General features: G+C 56.0%; 1 protein-coding gene across 7 annotated transcripts in view; it reads right to left on the bottom strand.

The window, feature by feature from the left end:
• RAI1 (retinoic acid induced 1) overlaps nucleotides 1-26,076 on the bottom strand; it is a 129,178-nt gene that overhangs the window by 64,768 nt on the left and 38,334 nt on the right. For 4 of the 7 annotated variants that reach the window (XM_064378217.1, XM_012436970.2, XM_012436972.2 and 1 more), the window contains exon 1: nucleotides 20,466-20,674. The gene's annotated coding sequence lies outside the window, so the exon portion shown is untranslated. Of the gene's footprint in view, nucleotides 1-20,465; nucleotides 20,675-26,076 lie in introns of those variants that run through there. The other 3 variants (XM_064378219.1, XM_064378216.1, XM_012436969.2) reach the window with 1 other exon arrangement.

Here is a 26,076-nt window from a genome sequence, read left to right as displayed (position 1 = left end):
TAAACACTGTGTGCCCAAAACTGTGCAGAAAATGCGATGACTGTCTCACAGCCCAAACCAGAATCAGGGAGACAGAGCCCCTGCTGGTCTCCCCTCCATTCCCCTTCCAGCTCCCCTCCCTGCCCTGGGCCTGCCTGCCCTCCCACTGCCCAGCCAGGGGACTGTGGAGTGGATCCGGGCCCTGCCCAGCCTAAAACATGTCCTTGGTCTTCCTATGCCTCATGCCACTTCCTGAACCTGGAGGGGATCCATGGCACCCAAGGGGCTAGTAACAATTCAGATTCCCAGGCCACCTCCCAGGATTGAGAGTAAGGTAGGTCCGAGGACAGGAGCAGTACACGTGCCCAAACCAGCTAAATCCGGGGCTGCTCCCACATCTGGCAACTGAACTTCAGAGACCTGGCACTTGGGCCCTGGGGCAGGAGTCTGCCTGCTCATTGGGGTCAGGAGGCAGCTCCAGATAAAACACATGTGTGGTGTCTGCCGCCCACATATCCTGGCATTTCCAGTGGCATATACTAGTCTGAAGGAGCCTGGATACCAGCAGTGATGGGCCACTGGGCTCCTGGACGCTGCCACTCCGGGGCCTCCATACCCCTCTGGAACCAAGTGCTCCTGGGGCCTGGGGCCTGGTATATAGTATGGTACAAGCAATGCTTAGGACATGCATAGCACTGGGTACAGATTCCTCCCAAATCACATTTATCAAGTGCTTGCCCATGGTGAGTGTTCTGCCTTCAGGATCTTGTTTAAAACTAGGACTGGGGTGTGAGCCCATTGGGAGCCACTGTGGGAGGCCAAGGCAGGAGGATCACACGAGCCCAGGAGTTGGAGACCAGCCTGGGAAACATAGTGAGACCCCACCTCTACAAATAAATTTAAATAAAAATTAGCCAGGCATGTTGGCACATGCTTGTAGTCCCAGCTACTCGGGAGGCTAAGGTGGGAGGATGGCTTGAGCCCAGGAGGTTGAGGCTACAGTTAGCTGTGATCAGGTCACTGCACTCCAGCCTGGGCTGCAGAGCAAGACCGTATCTCAAAAATCAGTCAATCAGGGACTGGAGTGAAGGGAGCTGTAATAACAAAAGCGTTTTCCATACATCCACCCCACAGAGACTTAAAGAAGTACCTGCCTCCTGGTTCCCAGGTTGGAGAGCAGGCAGGGGCACTCTGCAGCCCAGGGAGGTCTGAACCACATCCAGATCTCACTGGGGACAGGGATGGCTGACGGGCCCCACAGCGTTGGAGAACAGTGCGTATGCAAGGACCCCCAAACCAGATGAGAAATGCAGGGGATTCCCAGAGCCTGGAGGAAGGGCTAAAGGATGGGTGCCCACCCTTGGCTCTCGAGGACTCAAGTGTGGGGCAGCATGGATGTGAACTTCCGACTTCACACACTTCTCTCTTTTTAAAATGATGAGTGCATGTTATTTTTTAAAAGGGGAGGGGATATTATTTTTGGCAAAGTTTTCAGTGAATTCAGTGCCAGGGCTTAGGGAAAGTGGGATTGGTTGTCCTTCAAGATAGGTAGTTTCAGACTCTGGAGAACATTCATTCATTCATTCATTCAGTCAGTCATTCATTCAATTAAACCAAGATCTGACCCTCTGAGCAACTGGCCTGCTACCTCAGGCCTTGGCAGTAAGAATTCTTTTGTTCATGCCACAAATACTCATTAAGTGTCTGTTGTGAGTCTTGGGGGCCTCTGCCAGCCCTGTCTGTGGTAATCCTGGAACCACGATCAGAGGCTGAGCTGGGAGTGGACAGGCCAGGGTGGGGCAGGCAGGGCAAAGCCATGTGGTACTGCCTGGCATCTGCCATGGGCCCCGACATCCCTGCCCCTTGGCTCCTGAATAGCATCACTCGTGGCCACAGAAGCCCACCTCCCACCCCAGAGCCGGCAGGCACCCAAGACGGGAATTATGGTCTCTACAAGAGACACTGACATGAAGCTGGTTACTGCCTTTTCAGCAAACGTAATTCCTTTTTATTAGAAAATTAAAGGGTAGGACCAGCTTGCCAAAAGCCAAAAGAGCTGAAATGTGCTTTCGTAAGATATGCAGCGTCTGATAAAACGGATTTACCCATCTCCCTCCTGTTCCACCATCATCTCCCTCAGCCAGTCTCTCCTCCATTCATTCCCCTTCCACTGGCACCGAAGCAACGGCCCTGAGCTTGGCCCTGGCCAACGGGCCCAGCACCCTGGATGTGGGGAGTGTGCTTTTGTTTCCTACACGCAGAGCCCCACTCCCAGGCTTTAAGCCTTTTTAGAACGACCTCGGGGATTCTCTTGCTTTCCTGAGATGCAAAGGCTGCCTGTGGCCTCTGCTAAGCTGAGGGTGTCAGGAGGGGAAAGGCAGGAACAATAAAGGATTGAGCTCCCGGAGAAACAAGCTCATCCATCTGGAGACCCAGGAGCAGGCGGTTCCAGACAGAGCCGGCTGAGGGAGGCGGCCAGGGCAGAGAGCCGAGGACGAGTCCCGCACTGCCACACAAAAAGCAACTATTCAAAACCACCCAGGGAGTTCTCTCTTATTGAAAAGTCCTTGATTCTTCCCTTTCTGTGGCAGAACTCATGAACAAGGGCCCCATCTTATTAATGGGGTGATGGAGGGGCCCGGGAGGGAGGGTCCCCCTGCTCAGGAAGGTGGCCGAGCCCGCCCTGCGAGTCATTAGGAACTGGTAACTAAGGTAACTCCAGAATCGGATTTTCTTCCCACTAATGTCTTTTTCTCTTTCCCTTTCTCTTTCTTTTTTTCTCTGCCGGTCAGATGCTACCTTCCTGGTTTAGAGGGGACTCGGGAGGGGTGGTGGGGAGAGAGGGAAAAGAAAGACATGCGTGTACGTGCGCGCTTAAGTTGTGAGTGTGAGCGTGCGTGTGTGCGCACGTGAGTGTGTGTGTGCGTGTGCTGAATGCTAACATGGTCAGCACACTCCGGATGCTCTGACGGCGGGCGGGGGTGGTGTCTCGGCTCAGGTATGTGTGCCCCTGCCCTCTCCCCACGCGTCTCCACCCACCCCTCCTGCCCGCCCACAGCCTCCCTGTTCAAGGGCAAATCCATTCCCTCATCCCTCCTTGAGTAACAAAAGGCAAGATTGAGTTTCCTTTCACCTGCTCTGATGGAAGCCTCTGCTTTGGCAGGTCTAGCAGAGGCTGCTTTGTTCTGGGGAAAACCAAAACAGGATCTGTCCTGGGGCCTGCCGGGGTGGGCGACAGGGTGGGGGTCAATACGAAAATCAATACAAAAAATAGCATTGTCCCCAGGCTTTTGCTGCCTGGACCTCCTTCCCTGAAAGCCAAAGTCCAGGAAGGTGCAGTCCAGTCAGCTTTGCTCTGAGAAGACAGGTTCAAACCCCAGCCAGGACACCTGATGGCCACGTGGCCTGGGGCAAATTCTTTCACACTCAGAGCCAGTTTTCTTGCCCTACACAGCAACCTTACAGAAGTGCCTGCACCTATGCAAAGCCTTCCCGCCGCATGCCATCAGGCCTCTTTCCCACCTGGTCCTCTTTAGGGCTGAGAGCAGATGAACTACTTCCATCAGGGTGAGTGGGGAGCAAAGAAGAGATGTGTGACCCAACTCTCCAGAGGTGGCCATGTTGGGGTTCCAGCTTTCTGGGTGGTGTTTCTGAGAAAGAGGCACACCAGTGGCCCCTGGGACCTAAGGGTTCTCTGATGACAGGAGGAGCTGGGGACCCCTGGCCAGGGTCCTTCCCAAAGGGGGCCTGACTGCAAAGGCACAGCTTGGGGCAGGCAGGAGCCCTAGAGGCTTCACAGGTCCTTTCCCCCTGATCACAGATGCCTGGGGTCTCCCAAGGCCCTAGCCGGGCACTAAGCCCAGAGCCTCAGGCACAGGGCTTACCCCATGCAGGCAAACACCCCTCTCAATGGATGCTGATGTCTGATCCCTGGCTATTCCCACTTTGGAAGGGCTCAGCGTGGCCTGTGATTCCCTTGGGGTGGGGCTGCGGCATCTGGAGGCTTCCATTCCCCCTCCCAGTGGGGAGCGGGAGCTGCCATGCGGTGAGTCATGTCAGCTCAGCGGCTCTATGTGCTTGGGGGAAGGGCAGAGCACCACTGCCCTCCGTCTGGGCCCAAGGCAACAAGGTCAACCCCATGGCCCACTAGCCAGCTGAACTGGCGCCTGGGACCCACCCCAGGTGGCCTCTGGGTAGTTCCCACTGCTCCAGGACCACCCTCATTACCACCCCGCACCACCACCAATGCAGGAAGACTAAGCCTGCTCAGAGTCAGGTGGTGGGGTAAGGCCTCAAAATCCCCAAGGAATGGAGGTAGGGATGGGGGCTGTGGAGCAGCCGGAGGTCAGGGGAAGCAGGCAGGTGCTGGATGTGTGGTGGGAATGGGGTGTCTGGAGCTGAAACAGAGCAAAGCTTCCCTAGCTCTGGAAGGCAGGAGGAGCCACAGCCCTGGCCAGCAGCAGGCACCCCAGGCCCTATGGCCACAGGCTACCTGACCCCTGGCTGCCAGATTCTCTCTCTATGTCCTTATCTCTCCCCGTCTTTCCCTGCTCTGCCCACCCCTTTCTCTCCCTCCCAGTCAGGGCTGCTAAGCAAATGGACTGCAAATGGGATTGTGCATTTTCATTTGCACCCACCTTCGCTTCCCTAGTTCCCGGGGACTGGCTTGTCCTATCCTGTCCAGCCATCTCTGTCTTCCCCCACTTGGAGGGCAGCCACAGCCACACCCCCACCAAGGATGGGCTGTGAGCTTTTAGAAGCCAGGGGTCAGGTGAGCTAGTGACAGGGCTTGCAGAGCTTGGCTCATCGCCATGGTTTTCGAGAGCCTTCCCTGGGCATGTGGCTGCCCCACTGTGTGAGCAGTGTGCTTGGAGGCAGCCTCACTCCCATTCTTCACTTCGAATTGCCTCAGTCTCCCTTGTCATAGAACTTGTCTTCCCCAGGGGTGGAGAAGGCCCTGGGCAGGGTGTTTCCACTGACAGAAATGTCCCGGGTGCCAGGAAAACACACCTCAGAAGTAACACTGATGACAGCCACTGCCCTTCCCCAGGCTACTATGGGCAGCGTGCTGGGCTGGCCGGGAAGGCTGAGGCCTGTGTATTTATAAAAATGGCAAGAACACCCCATGCTTGCAGCACTGAGCCCTTTGAAGGTATTTCAGGCCTGAAAACTACTAAGCCAACCCATTTCCCAGATGGAGAAAACTGAGACCCAGAAGGGCCCACAGGTAGACCCTCTGGCCCTCTGCAGTCCATCAGGGTCCGGTATGAATACAGCAGCTTCCTGCATGGCGCCTGGGTTGCCTGAGTCCAGACACACACAGCTACAAGCCGGCAGTGGCTAGTTTACCCCAGCACCTCAGAGCCACCCTGAGATGCTCACGGAGGGGGGCCCCAGGCTGGTCTCAAGCCCATGGCTTCTCCCAGTTTCCTGCTGGTCCCTGGAGTCCTCCGGTCCCCCCTCCCCAACCTTCACCAGCAGATAGGACAGGCCGAAGGCCATGTGGGACAGCAGGGACCACCCAGGTGGTGGAGGCTCCTCCCAGCCTGACCGCAGCAGCCTGGAAAACAGGCTCCTCAGCTGCACCCTCCAGCCCACCCCGCCCCACCAGGCCAGCCGCCTCACCCAGCCCTGAACCAGGAACTGGGCCTGCCGCCAGCCAGCCCGCCCCACCCGCACCACAGCCCCTCACCCACCCAGCCCACCCCTCAGCGCCCGCCAGATGTGGGAGGAGGCAGTAGTCTCCTGGTATTCACTCCCTCATGCTACCCTCGTCAGGGGTCGGGGGAGAGGCCCAAGCTTCCCATGGCAGCTGCCATGCTGGCCTCAGCCCATGGCCCCTGTGTCCCTGACCAGCAGCCTACCACCTCACACCCACGGCCAGCATGTGAAGCCACCTGCCCCGTTGAGAATAGTGGCTGGCACTGCCTCCCTCCTTCTGGGGCCAGGGCGGGGGTGTCCCCTCCCCGCACCAGAGGCAGGGTCTCTATGTCTGCCTCACACTTCTGAGGCTGGATCACTGAGGCTGAAATTTCAATTAAGGAAGAGAAATAATTACTCTGGGGCTCCAGGCCTGCTCAAGTGGTGACAGCCTCAATATCTGCTTCTCTGGAGTAGGAAGAGGTGGCTGGGCCCCCGCCCTGAAGTCAGGGTGAGCCTGAGCAGGGCCTTGGCCCCTTGCCCATGTTCAGCCTTGCAGCAATCCCCCTCCATCCGTTTGCTGCCATGAGGCCAGTCTCAGATATACCCAAGGTAGGGGTACATGGGGCAGGGGGCTAGAGGAAAGGTGCAGACTTCTGGCAGAGGGGCTGGGGAGCAAGCCTCAGCTGGCTTGACAAAATTGAATTAAATTAAATTTAACCATTCAGTCACTGCCTTTCCCTGTGGTGAGCCTAGAAGCTGCCAGCCCCCACCAAAAGAAGGTGGGGACCCCAAGAGCAAGACTGGGCAGCTCTGGCCTCCCTCTGGTAGGAGTCTAGCACAGGCTGGGCGTGTGGGGAGGTGGCAAAGGCTGCACTCTGGAAAGGTCTCCAGAAGCCCACTCTACAGCTCAGCAGGAGTGAATCTGGGCAAGACCCTCCCCCAGACCATCTGCAAAACAAGGGCCACAGGTGGGGCCTCTGGGCTCAAGTCCCTCCCCTATCTCCTCCTCTAGTGCCCTTGAAACAGCCAGGCATAACCCCCTCATCTTCAGAAAACCTCTTTCCTAGAAATGTCCCATCTTCAATCCAAAAATGTCCCTTCTCTGAGAATGACCTGTTTCCGCCCCAGAAATGCTTCATTTTAACCCAGAAATCCCCCAGCTCCAGAATGTGCCATTTCCAGAAATGCTCCATCTCCAGAACTTCATTCCCCTTCATCTTCAAATGTAATCCATCTCCAGAAACGCCAGTGTTCTACAGAGGCCCCGCCCTAACTCCAAGAATGTTCCACTTCCAGAAATGCCACATCCCATCTCCAGAGATGTTGCACTTCAGCTCCAAAAATACCTCATCTTCAGAAGTGCCCTATTTTATTTCCAGAAATACTCCAGCATCATCTTCAAAAACACACCAATTCCAGAAGTATTCTAGTTTCTCTTTAGAAAGATTCCATTTCCAGAAATGTTCCATCTCTAGCAATGCTTGGAATCCAGCAAATCCTCATCTTTACTCCCCCAAAATGCCCTCTCCCATCTCCAGAAATGTTTTCATCTCCAGAAATGCCCCTCCTCCAGAAATGCTTTCCATCTCATCTCTAGAAACTTCTTCATCCTGTCTCTAGAAACACCATGTCTCTTTTCTAAAAGCATTCCATTTCTGGAACTGTTCCAGCTCATATCTGGAAGTGTGCATGGCATCTCCAGAAAGGGCTCTCCATCTGGTCCAGATGCTGCAGAAACAACAAGACCCACTTCCTTCTGGATCTCCTACAGAGAAGCTGAGCAGTGACTGGGCCTTCTCCCTGCTCGCTCCTTTGGGACCTCTCGGCCATCTGCTGGGCCTGCTCTTATCCCAGAGCAAGGACGAAGTCAAGAGCAGTGCTGGCAGGTGCCAAGGTCTCTTGGAAGGGGAGCATGGTCAAGGTTTGGGATGACTGAGAGCCCCCCAGGTCTGACCTGGGGGCAGGGGCATGAGAGGAGCCTGGGGTGGGAAGGATGAACCAGACGGAGGCGGTGGAGGTCTCAGCACAGCTCCCTCCAGGCACATTCTAGTCCCAAACACCTCCACTGGCCCAAGTGCACATACTCACAGTTCACAGTCAATACCCACACAGCCCAGAAAGTCCCCCCATCCCGCAGGGCCATACACAGTGCACTCTCACAACATGGAAACCCACATGCAACCCTGGAAGTCCCACCTGCACAAGCACACACACCATACACAGAGGCACACACATAACACAGACACACATACAAGTCCACCATCACACAGCACACACCCACACATACAATCACAGTCCCCCACATTTCTCAGGACTCTTGTGGGCCAAGTTCAGGGCACACCTAGGGGCAGGAGCTCCAACCAGTCTGGGTTGGCAAGACAGGGCCACTTCAGAACACAGCCCTGGGCACTTTTCGCTTAGAAGGGACCACAAAAGAGAAGAAGGCACACGTTTGGCATCTATTGCACACCTACTAAGATGGGGCGCTCACTCCCTCCTGGAGCAGCTCAGGCCACTTCTACATCACTTCTGAATGACAGAAAGTTCCTTTATGGGCCAGGCATGGTGGCTTGTGCCTGTAATCCCAGCACTTCGGGAGGCCGAGGCAGGTGGACCACTTGAGGCCAGGTGTTCGAGCCAACATGGTGAAACCCTGACTCTACTAAAAATACAAAAAAAAATTAGCTGGGTGTGGTGGCACACATCCGTAATCCTAGCTACTTGGGAGGCTGAGGCAGGAGAATCGCTTGAACCAGGGAGGGGCAAGTTGCAGTGAGCCAAGATCGTGCCACTGCACTCCAGCTTGGGCAACAAGAGCGAAACTGTCTCCAAAAAAAAAGGCTGGGTACGGTGGCTCACGTCATAAGACTCCATCTTGAAAGAAAGAAAGTTCCTCTGTCCACACAAGCAGGTACTGCTCTCTGGAGATGCAAAGCTCATGTCCTGTTGAGATTTCAAGCAGATTCTCTCCTCCCTGCCCCACATCAGGTGGGAAGGGAAAGAGGGATGGCTGTTCTTGGGTAACGGGGCCTGGAAATAGCTTCGTGGAGTGTGAGCTGGTGTGAGAACACACAGATATGCACACACTTAGGTGTACAAACATGCAGGCAGAGAGATGTGCCCCCGTGTGTGTCCGAGGAGCTCACATGCAGACATGCAGGGCATGGAATACACCTACACATGCCGAACCTCATGTAAGGAAGCAGACGATGGGCCCCCAGTCTGCCCCGGGTCTGTCTCTGACACCTCTGCAGTGGAAATTCTTGGAGCCTCCAGGTGGGCAGGAGGGAAACAGGGTTCTGTCTCCATGACCCCCATTCCTAATGGTCTTGGTTAGCTCCCATGGGAGGATAATTACCATTTATTAAGCCTCCCAATTTAGAATCAGTCACAATTAACTGGAACCTCCCAACCCCCAACCCCGACTTTTTTTCTTTTTTTTTATTGAGACAGAGTCTTGCACGGTCGCCTGGGCCAGAGTGCAATGGTGCTATCGCAGCTCACTGCAGCCTCTGCCTTCCAGGTTCAAGCAATTCTCCTGCCTCAGCCTCCCGAGTAGCTGGGATTACAGGTGCGCACCACCACGCCCGGCTAATTTTTTGTATTTTTAATAGACATGAGGTTTCACTATGTTGGCCAGGCTGGTCTCGAACTCCTGACCTCGTGATCCACCCATCTCACCCTCCCAAAGTGCTGAGATTACAGGCTTGAACCACTACACCTGGCCCCCAACTTTTTTTTTTTTTTTTTTGAGATAAGGTCTCGCTCTGTCACCCAGGCTGGAGTACAGTGGTGCAATCTTGGCCCACTGCTGCTTGACCTCCTGGGCTCAGGTGATCCTCCCACCTCAGCTTCTGGAGTAGTGGGGACCACAGGTACCCACCACCAGGCCTGGCTAAATTTAAAAAAAAATTTTTTTTGTAGAGAGAGGGTCTTGCTATGCCAAGCCCCTTTTTTGGTCCTTGGGGGCTAAGGACAGAGGTGAACAGGACTTGAACATGACCTTCAGTTTGCCCTTTATGTGGACCCCTTTGTCTGCCACCCCCCAACTAGCCAGCGCTTGACTAGAAATGCGGCTTCAACATCTGTCCTCATGCATCCTCCTCAATCCCTGCCCCTGTCCTGGATGCTCATTTTCTCTGTCTAGACCACCCTCCTCTAGGAACCAAGATCCTCAACCAAAAATGTGAGAAAAATAAACCAGTGGAACAGGAATCAGAATGTCCACGTGGTCCCAGGGCCCAAGATGGCCAGAGCTTTGCATTGGGTGATGAGGGGGCCCCGGGTCTCCCAGCCCCCAGGAGCAGCCAGGCCTTCTGCAGAGGCTTCGGCATTGGTATTCTCTGTCCCTCACAGCCCAAATTACACCGACTCTCCTGGGACCCTTTTATCGCACGTTGTCGCTTCAGCAAAAGGTTATGTACGAGAACATGGAAATCCCTCCCGCATATTAACTAAAGGAGCATTTTTAAAAATGCACCGGAGAAAGAAGCCCACCTAAGAGCCAATTTTTCGTGTCTTAGACGAAACGAGCACTGGACTGGGAGTCAGGCGTAGGAGTCCTTGTCAGGGTTCTGCCCTTACTGGGACCTGGGGCATGCCATGTCACTTCCCTGAGATCCAGTGTTCTCATCTGCTAAAAATGAGAATAAACGCACCCACAATGGTGCTCCATCAGGGATGCTGTGAGGGTCATCTGAATGCCTGGAATGAATGAATCATCTTATAGAACAAGCAGAATCTGATTGGTGTTAGTATTCAGGCTTTGCCAACCAAGTACTTAACAGGCAAGGAGAACATGGAATTATTCCCCAAGCGTTCTGCATCCTTTCACACTTCCTTATCTTTCCCCACACAGTGCCCGCACCTGGTGCACCTTTTCTTTTTCTTTTTGGCCTGGAGAATTCTCAGAAAACACCAAGACCCAGTTTGGAATCAGTTTCTCAGTTCTGACATTTACTAGGTGAGCTTCAGAGATGTAATCTGCCTCGGATGAGGGAAAGCCAGGATGCCAGGACGGGAACCCAGGTCTGAGCAGGGTGGCAAGCTCCACTGAGTGCTGGGGCCCAGCTGGCACAGGAGTGGGAACTGCAGGGAACCAGGTGACTCAGCAGGTGGCAGCCCCGTGGCAACTCTGCCGACAGTGCCCCGTGGGTGTGTGGCCCTGCAATGCCAACCTGATTTTTTTTTCGGAGAAGCAAAACGTAGAATTTTTATTTGAAATCCAATGTTATTTTTAAAACCCTGGGCTGGCCAAACAGCGCCCACCTAGGGGCATCGCCAGAGAACAACTTCTGGCCATGTGCTTAAGCTCTGGCCTCTCCATGGAAGAGATGGCAGAGGAGGGAGCAGGGTCTGCCCGGGGCATGGGAGAATGAGGGTATTCCAGGCAGGGCCGAGGGGGCAGGCAGGAGCAACAGTTGGGCAGCAGGACTGCACGAAGCAGGTTTAACTGGCGAGGAGAAGGCTGGCCGCCGGGCAGCAGTAGCCTCTGGGCCTTGGTGTGCTCTTCTGTCAAATGGGGATGATAATAGAGCCCAGCTCCGGCAGGTGATGAGAGGAGTGTGCCAGGGGCCCCTGGCGTGAGAACAGGCGCGGGTGGGACCTGCAGGATGAATGAGGGAGGAAGAGATTCTTAAAGGGTAGTCACCCTCAGCCAATCACTCTGCGAAGGCTGCAAACCCTAGGAGATGCCCAGGGAAGGACGTCACTTGCCTGGCATCACACGACAGGTGACTAAGTGAATGGCAGATCCAGTCACCACAGTGTGACCTATGATCCCATCCCCCTCCCCCAGACAGAAGGCCACAAACACAGGAAGTGTCCTGAGGGGTACTAAGAAGGTCTTCCCTGCTCCAACCTGTTACCACCTTAGGCCTGTGGCCTGACCAGGGCTCTGTCATCAGACAGCCTTTGTCTGAGCTAAGCGGTGCCTTCTTCTCAGTAAGGAGGCCAACACTCCCAACACAGCCCTGGGTTCAGCCGCAGGCTCGCTTCTTATCAGCCATGGGCTTTGAACCACAGCTGCCAGACCTTTCCAAGCCTTAGTTTCTCCAACTGTAAAATGGGGATGGCAGCAACCTTTCACTGGCAAGGAGGGTCTGAAGACCGGACACAACAAAGTACCAGGGCTGGGCACCTAGGAGGCCTCACCGAGAGGAAGTTTGGAACAAGATGGTTCAGTACTTCCTCCTGATTAACATTCTTATTCCCCCCGCCACCTCCCCCAGTGATCCTCTTCCAGGCTGCACCAAGGCTCTGGGTGCTGTTCCTCCCTCTCCATGCTGAGCTTTACTTTCAGAGAATTAGAATCCACTGAGCTGTAATTATCAGTCCTCCAGGACCATCACCTACTTCTCCAGCCGAGACTGAACAGTCCCTCCCAGCGCTCAGCTCACAGGGGATGCAGGGCTAGGCCGAGCTGCTCTGGGCTTAGGCAAGAGCTTGGGGAGATGGTCAGGTCCCCACTTCCCTCTAGACCAGCATTCCAGGCCTGCACAGCAGCTCCAGGAGGAGGGAGGCTGCTCTCATCCAGCCCACACCCCACCAGTTAGAATCAGAGGACTCAGGAGTTCTCAGGGAGGAAACTGAGACCCCACCCGGGTTCTCTTTTGCTTCTCTTGAGGCTCTCCTCATTGTCCCTGTGTGTTCCCACCGCCGAGGCTGCTCCAGCAGTGCTCAGTGCCCAGAGCACCCGTCTTTTCCTGTTGCCTTCAAGATAAAACCCTTCAAGCAGTCAAGGCCCAGTCTCCCGTTTGGCCTCAGTTGCTGCCTCCCCATCCCCACTCCCACCTGCTCACCGCCCACACCCCCAGGCCTCTGACATGCTGTGTCCTGCAGCCAATACTCTTCCTTCTGCAGCAAGATGCTTCCCCTTGGAGACCCGGCCCTGGTCCCTTTGGGTGCCTTGGCCAGGGCATCTCAGCCAGATCCATCAGCAGACACTGCAGAAGGACTGAAGGAAATGAAACACAACCTGTAAACGAGGCCTGAATCAGATGTGCCCCAAGTGCAGGGTCAGGCTCACCTGGTTCAGGCTGGTCCCAATACCGTGTGTGACCCCTCTGCTCCCACATCCTCACCTGTAGGAGGGCTACTAAGGGCTGGGTAGGTGTGAGAAGCACACCAGACTGGCACCATGCCTGGTGCCCTGGCAGTTCCCAGGGCCTTGCAGAACCTGCCTCCTTGAGCATCGCCTGCCCCGCAGTCTAGAAAGGGCTCTCAGGCTGGGCACAGTGGCTCACGCCTGTAATTCCAGCAATTTGGGAGGCCAAGGCAGGTGATCATGGGGCCAGGAGATCGAGACCATCCTGGCTAACACGGTGAAACCCCGTCTCTACTAAAAATACAAAAATTAGCTGGGCATGGTGGTGCACACCTGTAGTCCCAGCTACTCGGGAGGCTGAGGCAGAAGAATCGCTTGAACCCGAGTGAGCCGAGATCGACCCACTGCACTCCAGCCCAGCAACAAAGTGAGACTCCATCTCATCACAAAAAAAAGCGGGGGCTCTCTCAGCTACGCAAGGAGTCTAGCCCAAGATCCCAGGCTGTGAGTGGGCCCAGAGCAAGGCTCCTGCGGCTCGGGCATCAGAGCAGAGTGACACTGGCAAAGCTTCTCTGCCTCTCTGCCCTGTGCTACCCTCGGAAAGGCCTGCTCCAGCCTACCCTCCTGGGTCAGCAAAGTCTCATCCTGTGCCTCGGTCCCCCAGTCTGGTGACAGCACCTCATAGGATACCCCAGCCCTGTCAGGGGAGCTCCCCTCTGGGAGCCCCAGCTTTGCCATCCCTGCCCCACTTGTACTTCAGGATGGTCACAGTGACCACTGGGTAACAGCAATGAAGCCAGGAGGCTGCACACTAGTGGCCCCGGGTCTGAATCTGGTCGTAGGGGTGATGCTGAATTAGGTGACTACACATACAGACCAGGAAGTATGATGTAACATCTGAATCCCGTTCCTGAGGCAGTGGACAGCAGGTGCTGTGGGTCGCATCCCTGTGGGCTGCCGTGGCAGAGCCGAGCTACCGCGCCCCACAAGGGCCACGCAGCCACCACATCCTCATCGGCGCTGCCTGCCTGGCCCTGCAGGGCCTAGAGGTGGGTGACCCCTGCATTATGCAAACATGAGTTCATTTTCTGATCACTCCTCCAAGGTAACACATTTGCATTTTAAGCAAGGCCTTCAGTGCTCTGACCTCAGTGGTGACTAACGGAAGCATTTCAGGCCCTGGGAAGGGCAGGAAGGGGATATTTGGCAGGAAGGCAGATACCAACATCAAAAAAACTGCTCCTGAGAGGTGGCATCTTGCAGGGATGACCCGGGGCAGGCAAGGTCTCTCTGCTGCTTCAGCGCAAAGGGCTTTTTGTGGAATGAGTGAATATCTGCCTGCCTCTCTCTTCGTTCTGCCTTGGGAACCAGGTGGATGCTGACTTCCTGTTCCACCGCCCCTCTGATCCCTCATGATACTGCTTCTGGCTCCCCATAAGATGTGGGACCGGGTTCAGCAAATCTCACTAGGACCTACCCCAGCAGAAACATCTCTCCCTTTCCCCCCTCTACCTTTGATAACAGAGCCTCAGGTGGGTCCAATGAGCATCTTTGCCCCCTAGAGGCTCATACTGAGATGACAGTCCCCTGAGCCCCAGACTGTCTCCTAGAAAGCACTGAAATGTGACAGTGTGTGTCCCTCCCCAGAAGCCAGCAAACCCAAAGCCTCTGCTGTGGCAACACACAAATGCCCCAAATGGACGGACAGGTGCACAAATGCACAAATGAGCCCCTGTGTGCATTCCAGGGCTGCCAGGCACTTGAACAAACTTGACCTGGTTTTCCTTACTTTCGTCAGTCCTTTCTGGAAAAGCTATGGTTCCCCATTACACAAAGGGGAAACTAAGGCTCAAAGAAGCGGAAAAAGCCCCTGCTCATGGCCAGCGATCTCGCTTGATTCTGTGTGTGGCCAAGCCACATTGTGTCTCCTCCTCTAGAGAAGATGGGCTCAGGGAGCAGAGGAGGCACACAGGAGGTGGGAGTGAGCAGAGGTATGGCAGCGGGCAGGTCCCACAAAGGCTTGTGAACCCCGCAACACCTGATGCTGGGGTGGAGGCGGAGGGTCACCTGGTTTATTGTTATTACTACTCCTTTCTACTACTGTAGTCCTTACCAGGCTTATAGCAGACAGATAACCAGGCAAGGCCCAACGTGACCAGGCCCAGACTCTTCCCAGAAAAGGCATGGCACAGGTACCCAGCAGTGTGGATACAGTGTCTGAGCCTCACGGGGCACCTGTGGCTGATCTGCTGTGGAACCATGAGCCAGGTGGAGCAAGAGCGAGGTGAAGAGAGGCAGGCACTGCCCAGTTTGGCAAAGATGACCTGAGTCAGACCAGGCTGCTCCAGGCTAGTGAGTCACGCAGCTCCCCACATGAATGGACATCACAGTCCCCCAGCCCCTCGATGCTTGGGCCTCAGAAAGGAACCACCTCAGGGGTGCCACAGAGAAGAAGGTCTTGTAGTTGTGGGCCCCAGCTTCCCAGAGGTCCTGCAGACGCAGGGGCTCATGGTGGGAATCTGGGGGCAGCTGGGAGCTATGAAGGGCATCTAGGCCTCAGGGTCAGAGGACTGTGTCCAATCTGGGGTTCTCGACTCCTGGCTGCATGACCTCAAGCGCGTCACTTCTCTGTAAAACCGGAACCACAAATGCTGACTTGCAGGATCTGTGCAAACAAGCAGCTCAGTGCCTGGCATATGAGTGGGGATCCACAGGGCTGGGGGCTGCCACCCACTCCTGTGATCTCAGAGACCACCGCCGGAAGACAGTCCCTAAAATTAAAAGGAGAAGCTCAAACCTGACTTGGGCACATGCCCCTAAACACCTTGCCACTTGATTTCCCCAGCCTGTGCTCCCCTCTGTGGGCTGCGGCTCCAACTAGCTGTGCCCCGCCATTGGACCCTACCCCATTTTGCATTCTCTGCTCTCAGCCTCTTCCTCTCCCTGGCTGGGGGATGTGAGCAGGAATGGCTCAATCAGGATATAATCGTTTTTAATTAACGTGCGGATCATTTCACAGGCTGATCTCCTTGGAGACCAGAGGGAAGACGGTCTTTTAAGATTTTCTTTTGCCTCCCTCAACCCCACCCCTCCCTGCCGAAGGCCTTCCCCGCCTTCACCCACCCAGCCACAACCTTGAAGCAGCACAAAAGCCTGATGCCTGGATCCCTCCTGGGGCCATTAGGAAGAAACCACATGCACACACATGCACGCGCGCGCAGACACATGCCTGAGCTGGGGGGCACCCTCCCCTCCCCCCAGAAATGCACAAATGGGATCAGACTGACATCACAGAGGGGACACACACAGGAACACACACACAGAGGCACGCATGCACAACACATGCCCAAGCTGGAAGGCACACAAACCCCTTAAGAAATACACAAACAGGATCAGAGGCACACAGATGTGCACACATATACAGACGCACCACAAAAACAGAGGCACTCACAGGCATGCCACACACACAGACGTGGACGTACAGACGCACATGTCCATGGGGACACATCCAAGCACAGAGACACTGCAGAAGTGTCCAAATGCCTACACTCATGGCGGGTTTCTCTCTACCTGGACGGTTGGTGTGCCGCAGGGGAGGGGCAGAAAGGCCCTGTCCTCTGACAGGGAGTCAGAGCCATAATTGCCCTGTCCCCCACAAGCACGCCCTAAGCCTCCCCCTGGGGTGCCCTGCCACCTGCCCCACGAGGGACCTAGTGAATAGAGAAGCCACCACCCCCAGGCCCTGTCTCCTTGACATCCACCTGGCCAGAGCTTCCCACCTCTGGCCCCCAAACAGCTGTCCCACTGCACAGCCCACCCAGATGGCCAGCCCAACACCCCCACTGGGAGTGATGCCACCCAGCCACTTCCCTGAGTGCCCCATGAGGCCCTCAAGGGGATGAAGGGGCTCTCCCTCTTCCTTCTTCATTTTACATAAATCCTTCTCTTTTCCTCCTTTATTCCCCCCCATTTTCTTCCTTCCAACTCCCTTCCCGCTTTTCTAATCCCTTGCTTTCTCTCCTACCATCTCTGCTTCCACTCTTTCTTCCCTCTCTCCTTCCCTCCTCCCCCAGGGGTCTCCTGGAGTGAATCTCAGGCCAGACTAAGAGTTTAAGGGATACCCATCCCCCACACCACTCCTTCCTACCACATATCCGTGCCAACACCTGCCTCTGCTCCTGAACAGATCCAAGGCTAGGTCTCTGACAAGTAAACTGAGGCATGGGGCATGGGCGCAACACCAGGGCCCCTTGAGACCAGCAGTCCCACCCTCTCACTGCACCTGCTTTGGATCCTCAGCTTTTCGTCTGGAGATTGTGTGGGCAAAGAGGAAGGGGAGCTGTGGTGGGGGGTAGTTGGGGTGGTGGGCAACAGGCAGCCTGTGGCCGCCAGATCCTGTGAACACGCCCAGTGGGCAGTAGCCCAGGAGGGCCAAGAAGCCTGCCTGGGGCTCCAGCTGCGGCACCAGGGGTAAGCTTGGGGTCTCAGTATCTCCATCTGTGAAATGGGCAGGGTCAGTCATAAAGACCTCAGGAATCTTCTCAGATGTGAAAACCAACATGGCAAATTAGTAGCTGGGTCTTGGCTGCTGCTGCATAGCCCAGCGACTGCTGTGTGACCTTGGGACTCACTTCCCCTCTCTGGACTCTGGCTTCCTTTTCTGTGAAAGGAGGGAGGTCAGACAGGTGATTCATTGCCAAGGCTCTTTTTGGCTCTGGTGGAAGGTTCTAGATTGTGGGAAAGGAAAAATAGTGTCCCATTTATCCAGAGAAAACTAGAGAAGCCGTTTCTCCCACTGCATACAGTCGGAGCCTTCAGCATCAGCAACGGCATTTTGAGCAAATCATTTTAAATATCAAGAAAAGCTCTCTATACAAAATATATGCACTACATCATTCATCAGGAACATCCAGAATGTTGGACAAAAGGGGAATATTAAGTAAATTATGGTACATCCACTTGATTGGAAAAGCCTGAAGACATTAACCATGGTGTTTATGAAGCATCGGTTACAAAACAGGAAAAGGCTCACATTATGCCGGCAAAGCAAGCAGGATATACATCTGAATATAGAGAATGACGACAAAGTCTTTAAAAAACAAACCAACCACGGAGTCAAAAAGGACTGGGAAGAACTACATGAAAATACTAACATTGTCAGAGCCCGCTAAGACTGTCAATAACCTTGTTTGTTTTCCTTTTTTACCTTTTCTATGAATGCTATTTTACAATATATATTTCATAAAGGTTTTTAAAAAAACCCACAAGGGCTGGATGCTTCCAATTGAGAAACTTTCCCTTTTCATTCATTCATTACTGATTCATTCACTCCTGTGTTTGGCTGGACAAACACAGGACACTGTTCCTGTCTGGTGTGTGCCAGGCCCTGGGGGCTCTAAGGAAGATAGGAAGAAAAAGATTCTTGAAAACGGAAACTCGTGGTCTGGGGAAGGGAAGGCAGCCCTACAGATAACTCTCCACTAAGGGGCTTGTGCCATGGGCAGGAGCAGCAGTCAATCCTTACTGGTTTCAATCCTGCCTCCCAGAGCTTCACCCAGGCCTCCCTCAGACGCTAGGGTCTCATAGTCCAACCTATGGGTCAGACACCCACCCTTAATGGCCAGGCCTGCAGCTGGGTGGGTGCAGGGAGCAGGGCAAAGTCTTGCTCAGGAGGCCCCCCACAACCCCAACCTGGGCAAAGGGTAGAAGGGCTCCTCCCTTCCCTCTACCCCAGACCCATGGCGACTTCCCTTCCAGTTCCCGATGGCCCTGTCTTGTAACCTCTCTTCCCTCAGGGCCACAAGGCCACTGCCTTGCTGCCTGACCCTCTCTGGGCTCTGATTTCCGCCTCCCACAAGGTCCCTGAACAGGGCACCACCCAGCCTGGTCCTGTTGGCTTTGAAGGGGGAGTACGGGGTCTAGAATCTGCTTGCTCCAGTCAGCCGGTGTCAGGCAGACTGTTAGCCTGTCACAGGGTCCAACAATGTGTCCCTGCTGTGTGGGGGTGACGGATTTCTGGGGGAGGGTTAACTCTTTCTATTCCTGGACCAAGAGACAGAACAGCCTGAAAACAGTCTAGCCGCCCCCCGCCCCAAAAGGTGCCTCCCCTCTCCCCCAGGAATCCTCTCTTCAAGCAGGGAGAGGAATTGCCTTCACCTGCCTGGGCTGCCAGCTTGGCGTCTCCGGACCTGGCTCTCCATCCCAGGAAGCAAAAGGGGAGGGGGCACCTTGATCGCCTGGCTGCTTGCCTGGGAATCCAATTAAGGCTGATTTCCACGGGCTCTCCACCCCCCAAACCGCCAGTCCAGCTAGCCCTTCGCTCTTCCACGTCTCCCCCTCCTCTGCATCCCCCGATGGAGCAAAATAATCTGGGGGCTTTGAGTGCCGGGAAGCCTCTGATCCGGCGGTTCCCCCTTGGATTGAGCCCCCGCCTCAGAACTGCAGTCCTCAGAAATTTTCTGGGCTAGCATTCCCCTCCCATGGCCGCAGTGGGAAAAGGAGAAGTTCCCACCACTCTCCTCCCCTTCATCCTCCCCTCCCCCTGGCCCTGAGGGAGGGGGCGAGGCGTCCGGATCTCCGGGTCACCGGAGCAGCGTCTGCTGAGGATCGCAGGAGACAAACACTTCGTCACACCAGCACAGCACCCTCGGGATCACCTCTTTCAGCCCGCATTGTACCGGAGGGGAGGAGGTTGAGGTTAGAAGGGCCCTCGACGTGCCTGAAGTCACCAGCCAATCGCCAAGCACAAGAGGGGCTGCCATCCAAGACCCCTGGCCGCGAACCCAGGCCTCTCGCCAGGGCCGCGCACACCCCCCAGCCCCCTCCCTGCCCCGGCGCCATCCCAAGTCGACGTCTCTAACCCAAACAAGCCCCTCCCCTGGGAGCCCCCTCCCTCCCCCTACCCGAGGCCCAGGGTCAGCAGCCCCAGGAAGGACCCCCTCCCCACCCCACTCCCCCGCGGCATAAGTGCGAGATTTCATTGTCGGCCTGGCCACTCGACCGCGCGTGAGACTGGGACGCAGGGCAGGGGGGCCACCAGGCAGGCTCTTGTGGTAGGAGTGGAGAGGGGTCTCCAGGGGAAGTGTCTGAAGCCACTCCTGCAGCTCCGTCCAGATCCGGAAGCCGCCAGGGAAGGGAGGAAGGCGGGGGTGGGGAGAGCGCGACCTTAAGCGCTGGCGGGCAGCGAGGAGGGGCGGCAGCGGCTGGAGGAAGCGCCCGGAGGCGTTGGGGGCGCCGAGTCCCCAGGGAGGCCGCGCTCCCGGGAAGTTTCCAACCGGTTGCCCGGAGCAGGATCGGGTGCGCGGATCGTCCTCCCCGGTCCAACCAGCTTCGGGGCACAGATTGCGAACTTGAACAGAACTCCTTCCTTCTCTGGCATCTCTAGCCTCCCCATCCGCGGCCAATAGCCCCGCCATCTCAGCCCCATGCCTTCCGCCAATACCACAGTCGCCAAGACCGTTCACCAATGCTTTGTGGAGGAAAGGGGAGGGGGGAATCCCCAGCACAACCAAACTGCGGCCAAAAGCGACCAAAAAAAAAAAAAAAAAAAAAGAAAAGAAAGAAATTCCTTCTCCTAAGACCTATTCCCTCAACCAGCGTGGAAAACCCCCAAACAGGCAAATCCGCAACTCCAGCCAAGATCCCGGCGCCGCGGGAGGGGTGTCTGAGGCGGGCGACGACCCCGGCCTGCAGCCCCGGGCTCCGGGTAGGTCTGCGCGCAGCAGCGGGCCGGGGGCTCAGGGAGCCCTGGCGCCCACAGCGGCCCGCCGAAGACACAAAGCTCCGCCGCCAACAATACCTGCGGGCTTCTCCTGGGTCTCCCAGGCGCCGGCGCTGCGCGTCTCGCCGTCTCCCTTTCCCCCGCCGTCTCTCTCCTCTTGCGCACGCTCTCCCCCTCGCCTCTTCCAGAACGCGGTGGCCAGATGAGATCCTTGGGAGAAAAAAATGTGAGCGCTCGCACGATTCCTTTCTCTCTCCAGCCGCTCGCAGCGGCCCCGGGCTCGCTCCTCTCCCTCGCGCTCCCTCGCGCTCCCGCGCGCGCCGCGCCTCTCACGCCCCGCGTTTCCTTCTTAGCAGCCCCTGTGAGCGCCCTCAGTAGCCATTATTCACAGGCCGCTGGGGGACAGGAGGTAATTAGAGACGGCCCCGTGGCCGCATCCACTCGGTAAGCGCGATGCGGGCGCGGGGCGCGCGCGGGGAGGGGCGCGCGACGAGGGGGCTTGGCTGCGCGCAGCCCGCGCCCCAGACGCGGGGGAAGGGAGGAGGAGGAGGGGGCAGGGAAGGAAGAGGCGTGCGGGGTCGGGGGGGAGTGATGAGCTCTGGAAGGGAGCAGGAGGAGGGGGCGCTGGGTAGACGCTCCCGTGGCTCTCACCGCGGGGGCTTGGGGTCACTGGCTGCGAAGCTCCGTGGCGCTTAGGGAACGGGGGTGTGAGTGTGAGAGTGCGCGCGCGCGCGCGCGGGCGTGTGTATGTCAAAGATAGAGGAGGGGAGGGAGGGAACGCTTTAATATTTTTCTAGTGACTTACGAGCCTGCGGGTGAGGTCTTGGCTGTGCGTTTAGGTCCGTGTGTGTATCTATGTGGTTGTATATTTCTGGTCTGTCCTACGAGTGAATGTCACGGGGCTTGGGGGGGTCTGGATACAAGCTTGTGAATGTGTTTCTGGGTCTCGGCGGAACTGAATGATGCGGTACTGCGTGGGGTTGTGTGTCTGTGCGATTGTTTATGGGGGGTTGTGTGACTGCGTGAGGTACTGCGTGGGTGGGATTGTGCCTGTGTGAGGTTGTGTGTGTATGGGATTGTGCCTGCATGGAGCTGAGTGTCCGGAGGGCCGTTGTGTGGCCGTGTGGGCCTGTTTGCAAGTGGGCTTGTGAGCCTGTGCGGGGCTCTGGGTTGGCTAATGGGCTGTGGTGTGTATCTGCAGGCGGTCGTGTGTGTGGCTGGATCTGCGTGGGGTCTGAAGCCTGGTGGGTGGGGGTTAGTCCTCCTGGCGTCGAGGATAGCACCGCAGCAGAAGAGCCGCTTAAGGCGCAAACAGGCAGCACGGGGTCGCGGCGCAGCGCGTAGTAGCGGTGGGGCGTAGAGAGAAGGTGGAGAAGAAGGGGGCCTTCATCCCGTGCCTCCCCTCGCCGCATCGGAGACGCAGCTTGGAGATCCTGCCACTTGCCCGCCCTGCGGTCCTAGAGGCACAGGGTTTGGGGACCCTCCCCAGCTGGCAGTGAGAACTGAGACTCAGATGATCCTGGGGCAGCACAGAAGCACACGGCAAGGACCGCCCGAAGAGGTGGGTCGCTTCCCGGAGACAGCCAAGAACTAGGCCGAGACAAAGAAGAGCGGGACCGGGGACATTGGGGCCAGACCACGGCGACTCTAGGTTCCCGGGTGGCCAAGGGGAGCGCGCTCAAGGCCGGCGAATGGAGCCTGGCGATGGTGGCGTGGGCCCTTCTTCACTGTAGTCCCAGCAGCCGCTCCAGAGCCCTGGGGGCACGTAATTACGCGCCCCAGGGCAGGGCTGCGGTGAGGGGTGTTCTCAATGCAGCTGGCGGCGCCAAGCCCCGGGGCTGTGATTGAGCGCTCAGCTGGCCCGCCCCTCTCTCAGCAGCTCACCGCCCACGCAGTCATTCATTCATTCATCCATCCCTCCATCCATCCGTCACTGCATCCACCCACCTTTCTATCCATCCACGTGTCCATCCATCTACCGGATTTATACTGCACCAGGGATCACACAGATGTGTCAGCCCCAGCTGGTCCCACCACTTTCTCCCGCTGGCCAGTGAGTCTGTCTCATTCTCCTCAGCCTCCAACTCCACTTCCTCCTGCTCAGGCCCCTCTCTGCTCTGGAAGGAGCTACCGACCACCTCTGTCACACTTGGGTTTTGCTGCTCAGTGCTGCTCCCCTGTCTACCTACTAAACCCCCCACCCTGCCCATATGAAAGTCTCTATACATCCTACACCCAACCTTGCCCATCAATATGTGCCAGGTGGGCCTCGGGCACCTGTTTCCTGGCACTCCCTGAAGCCTGGTAGCAGGCCTTGCCACCAGAAATGAATCCCTTAGGTCCTGGGCAGCCCCTGCTCTGCTCTGGACTCCCCATATTTAAAATGTCAGGCTGCTTAGTCTCTGTCTTCAGTATCTGTCTTGGGAACCAGGGTCACTCAGTCCTGAGGCTGCTGGGTGAACCAGGAGATGCCCATTGAGTATACCATTAAGGGGGCAATGGAAAAGACCAGATCCCCGCTGGGGATCACCAACCTGGTCGTCAATTTGACACCCCACCACCACCATCCCCAGATCTTTGCCCTCAGCCCCAGACTGTCCCTGTCACATCCTGATTTAGCCACCTCCTCCATGCAGCCACCCACAAGGCCAAGACTGGCAGAGGGACTTGACGGTGTGAGGGCAGTCTGTGGGATCTCTTCTCTTGGAGGAGAGAGAATGTCTTCCCTCCCCAGTTTCTGAGTGGTAAGGAGAAAGTCCCCCAGGTGGTTGGTGCCAGCCCATACAGTTAGGCCCCCACCATCTCCTGACCTCAGTCCCAGCCTGTTGCCTCACTCACCACATTGCCGCTTGCCGTTCCTGAATTCACCAGGCACACTCTCACCTTAGGGCCTTTGTGCTTGTTGCTCCCTCTGCCTGGAATGCTGTTCCCCACCTTCTAATACACTGTGTAATTTACATATTTATGTATCTGGTAGGTATTTTTGTCTGTTTGCTCCTTGGTGTATCCTCCGTACTTGGAATGGTTCCTGGTACACATTCCATAAGCACTTGTTTAATGAATGAGTGAAGGCATGGAAGAATGAGGTTAAAGCAAGCCCTCCTCCTGTAAGCCTGACCAAGCCCAGGGTTTCTCTTCTTTGAGCCAACAGTCCCCTTGGAGAAAATGGGAGTGGGAGGTTGGGGTAGGGGATGGAAAACATCAGGGTCAGGACACGTCCCATGACTCACTGAGGTGGCTCAGTGAGTACCCTTCACAGATTCCAGATTCTGGGGATGGGTGTAGAGGGATGGAATGGTGGTGGGTGGCTTGTCTCAAAAAAGAGCAGAGCCTGTCATTTGTTCCAGGGGCCTCTCTTGTTCCCCAGCTCCAAGGACTCCCTGGGGCTCCTGGGGTAGTGGGGCGGAGGGGTTTTGATTCAGGAGAGCTGCCATTCTCATCTGTCAAAGAGTGACGGCAATCCCGAGCTGGCCAGGGCCCTTCCACAAGGGTTATCATGGAGAATCACAAGACGGCACCCCAAAGTCAGGATCTGACCATCCCCTAGAGGAGACAGGCTCGAGTCTGCAAAGAACTGGCCAAGACCACACAGCAACACAATCGGATCCTATCCGACTAAAAATTTCAAGATGCCTTGTTCACCTCCATCAAGCATAGTGCATGGCATGTGGTAATGCAGCAGCTTAATATGGATCAAATGAAGTGCAACCTCACAATTCAAACCTAAGTGTGCACGAACCCCAACACCTTGCTTACTCCATCAGACCCTACTGGCAGGATTCCATGGGATCATGGTGCCAGCACTCAGCCCCTATAAATGTTGCTGGAACACCAGAAGAGGAGGCTGCCTGGCCGGCAGGCTTCCTGCTCCCTAGGTTCTGACTTCACCTTTCACCAAGAGAGTCTCCCCCAGGGGAGATGAGCTCCTCCCTCGCTGGGATGGTCGGGGCACTCACGGGTTTTAAAGGGCCCAGTCCTTCCTGGGGAGGTGTGGCTGTGTTCTGGAGAACCTGGGTCTGGACAGGTCAGCCCTTCTGTTTGTCAAGCACTATCTCAATAGCTGCTTTCATGCAAGTGTGTGTCCAGATGCCGTTCCAGAGCTACAGGAGCTGCTGACCAGAGAGGCAGCGTGGGCAGAGGGCTGAGGCCTCCAAGCAGGGGCCTGAGGAATGCAGGCAATGGAGCCAGTCAAGGACAAGGCTTGCTGACAGGCCACCAGGGACAGAGCTACCGAGGGGACACCCAGGTGGAAACAAGGGATAGGGAGGCCCACCAGGCCAGGCTGGTACACTGAGACCCACAAGTCACATTTGAGCTCGGCCCTGGTCTGGTCCTGCTGGGAACCTGCAGGCCTGAGGTCAGATATGGACCAGGTTTTAACATCTATTCCACACCTGTTTATTGAGTAGTGGGGCAGCAACTTCAAATCTCTATGTATCTCCCCCGACCCCATCAGTAAGTCTCATCATTTCAGAGACTGGGTCACTGAGGTCCGGGAAATGCACTTGCCTCCAGTCACACAACATGAAGGTGGCAGAAGTATGCCTCCATCGGCTTGGTACATATTTACTGAGCACCTACTAGATGCCAGGCTCCATTCTGTGTGGAGGATTCAGAGCAAGGAATGAGACAAAGCTTTCATTTGTCTCGACAGACAAGAAACAGAATGAATAAGTAAATGATGTCGTATGTTACATTAGGTGAAGCATGCTATGGAAAAATAAAGCCAGGGAAGGGGCTGGGAGCATCTGCAGAGGCTGTGTTTCTATGCCGAGTGGTCAGAGTTCATACTTAAGAGCATTTGAGAACAAATTTTTTTTTTTTTTGAGACAGAGTTTCACTCTTGTTGCCCAGGCTGGAGTGCAATGGCATGATCTCACCTCACTGTAACCTCTGCCTCCTGGGTTCAAGGGCTTCTCTTGCCTTAGCCTCCCAAATAGCTGGGATAACAGGCACCTGCCACCATGCCCAGCTAATTTTTGTATTTTTAGTAGAGATGGGGTTTCATCATGTTGGCCAGGCTGGTCTCGAACTTCTGACTTCAGGTGATCCACCCACCTCGGCCTTCTAAAGTGCTGGGATTAAAGGCCAGAGCCACTGCACTCAGCCTGAGAACAGACTTGGCAGACTAAGGCAGTGAGGTGTGTGGCTATCTGGAGGCAAAGCTCTGCAGGCAGAAGGAAGAACAAGTGCAAAGGCCCTGAGACAGCGGCCAGGCTGGGAGTTTCAAGGAACGCCAAGAGGCTAGTGTGGCTCCAGGGGAGTGAGCGGGAAGAGACGGGGGCAGAGAGGGGACAGGGGCCACACCTACAGGAGCTTGCACACCACTGTAAGGACTTTGGCTTTTTGAATGAGATGAGGCGCTCTGCAGTGTTGTGAGCAGGAGTGGGACATGCTCTCCCTTGGGTGGTCAGAGTTTCTCCCTGTGAAGAGAGCAGATGCAGGGCCAGGCCAGGAGCAGGGAAGCCTGTATCCTGCACTAGTCCAGGTGGGCAATGATGAGGCTTGGCCAGGGTGGGGTCGAAGGGGCTAGACTTTGGATTTATTTTGAAGGCAGGGCTAGCAGGATTCGCTGACATATTTTGCCTGAGCAACTTGCAAGAAGGATGGATGCGGCTGCTGGGATCTGCCATTCATTCTAGCAGGTCTGGTGGGAGAGCAAATGCCTCAGGAAGGAGCCACCCCCTGC

Source organism: Aotus nancymaae, unplaced genomic scaffold, assembly GCF_030222135.1.
Source record: "Aotus nancymaae isolate 86718 unplaced genomic scaffold, 86718_ANA_hifiasm-v0.15.2.pri h1tg000018l, whole genome shotgun sequence".
In the NCBI taxonomy this organism is placed as follows: Eukaryota; Metazoa; Chordata; class Mammalia; order Primates; family Aotidae; genus Aotus; species Aotus nancymaae.
Note: the sequence above shows the minus strand (reverse complement) of the source record. Positions and strands in the feature narration are given on the sequence as shown.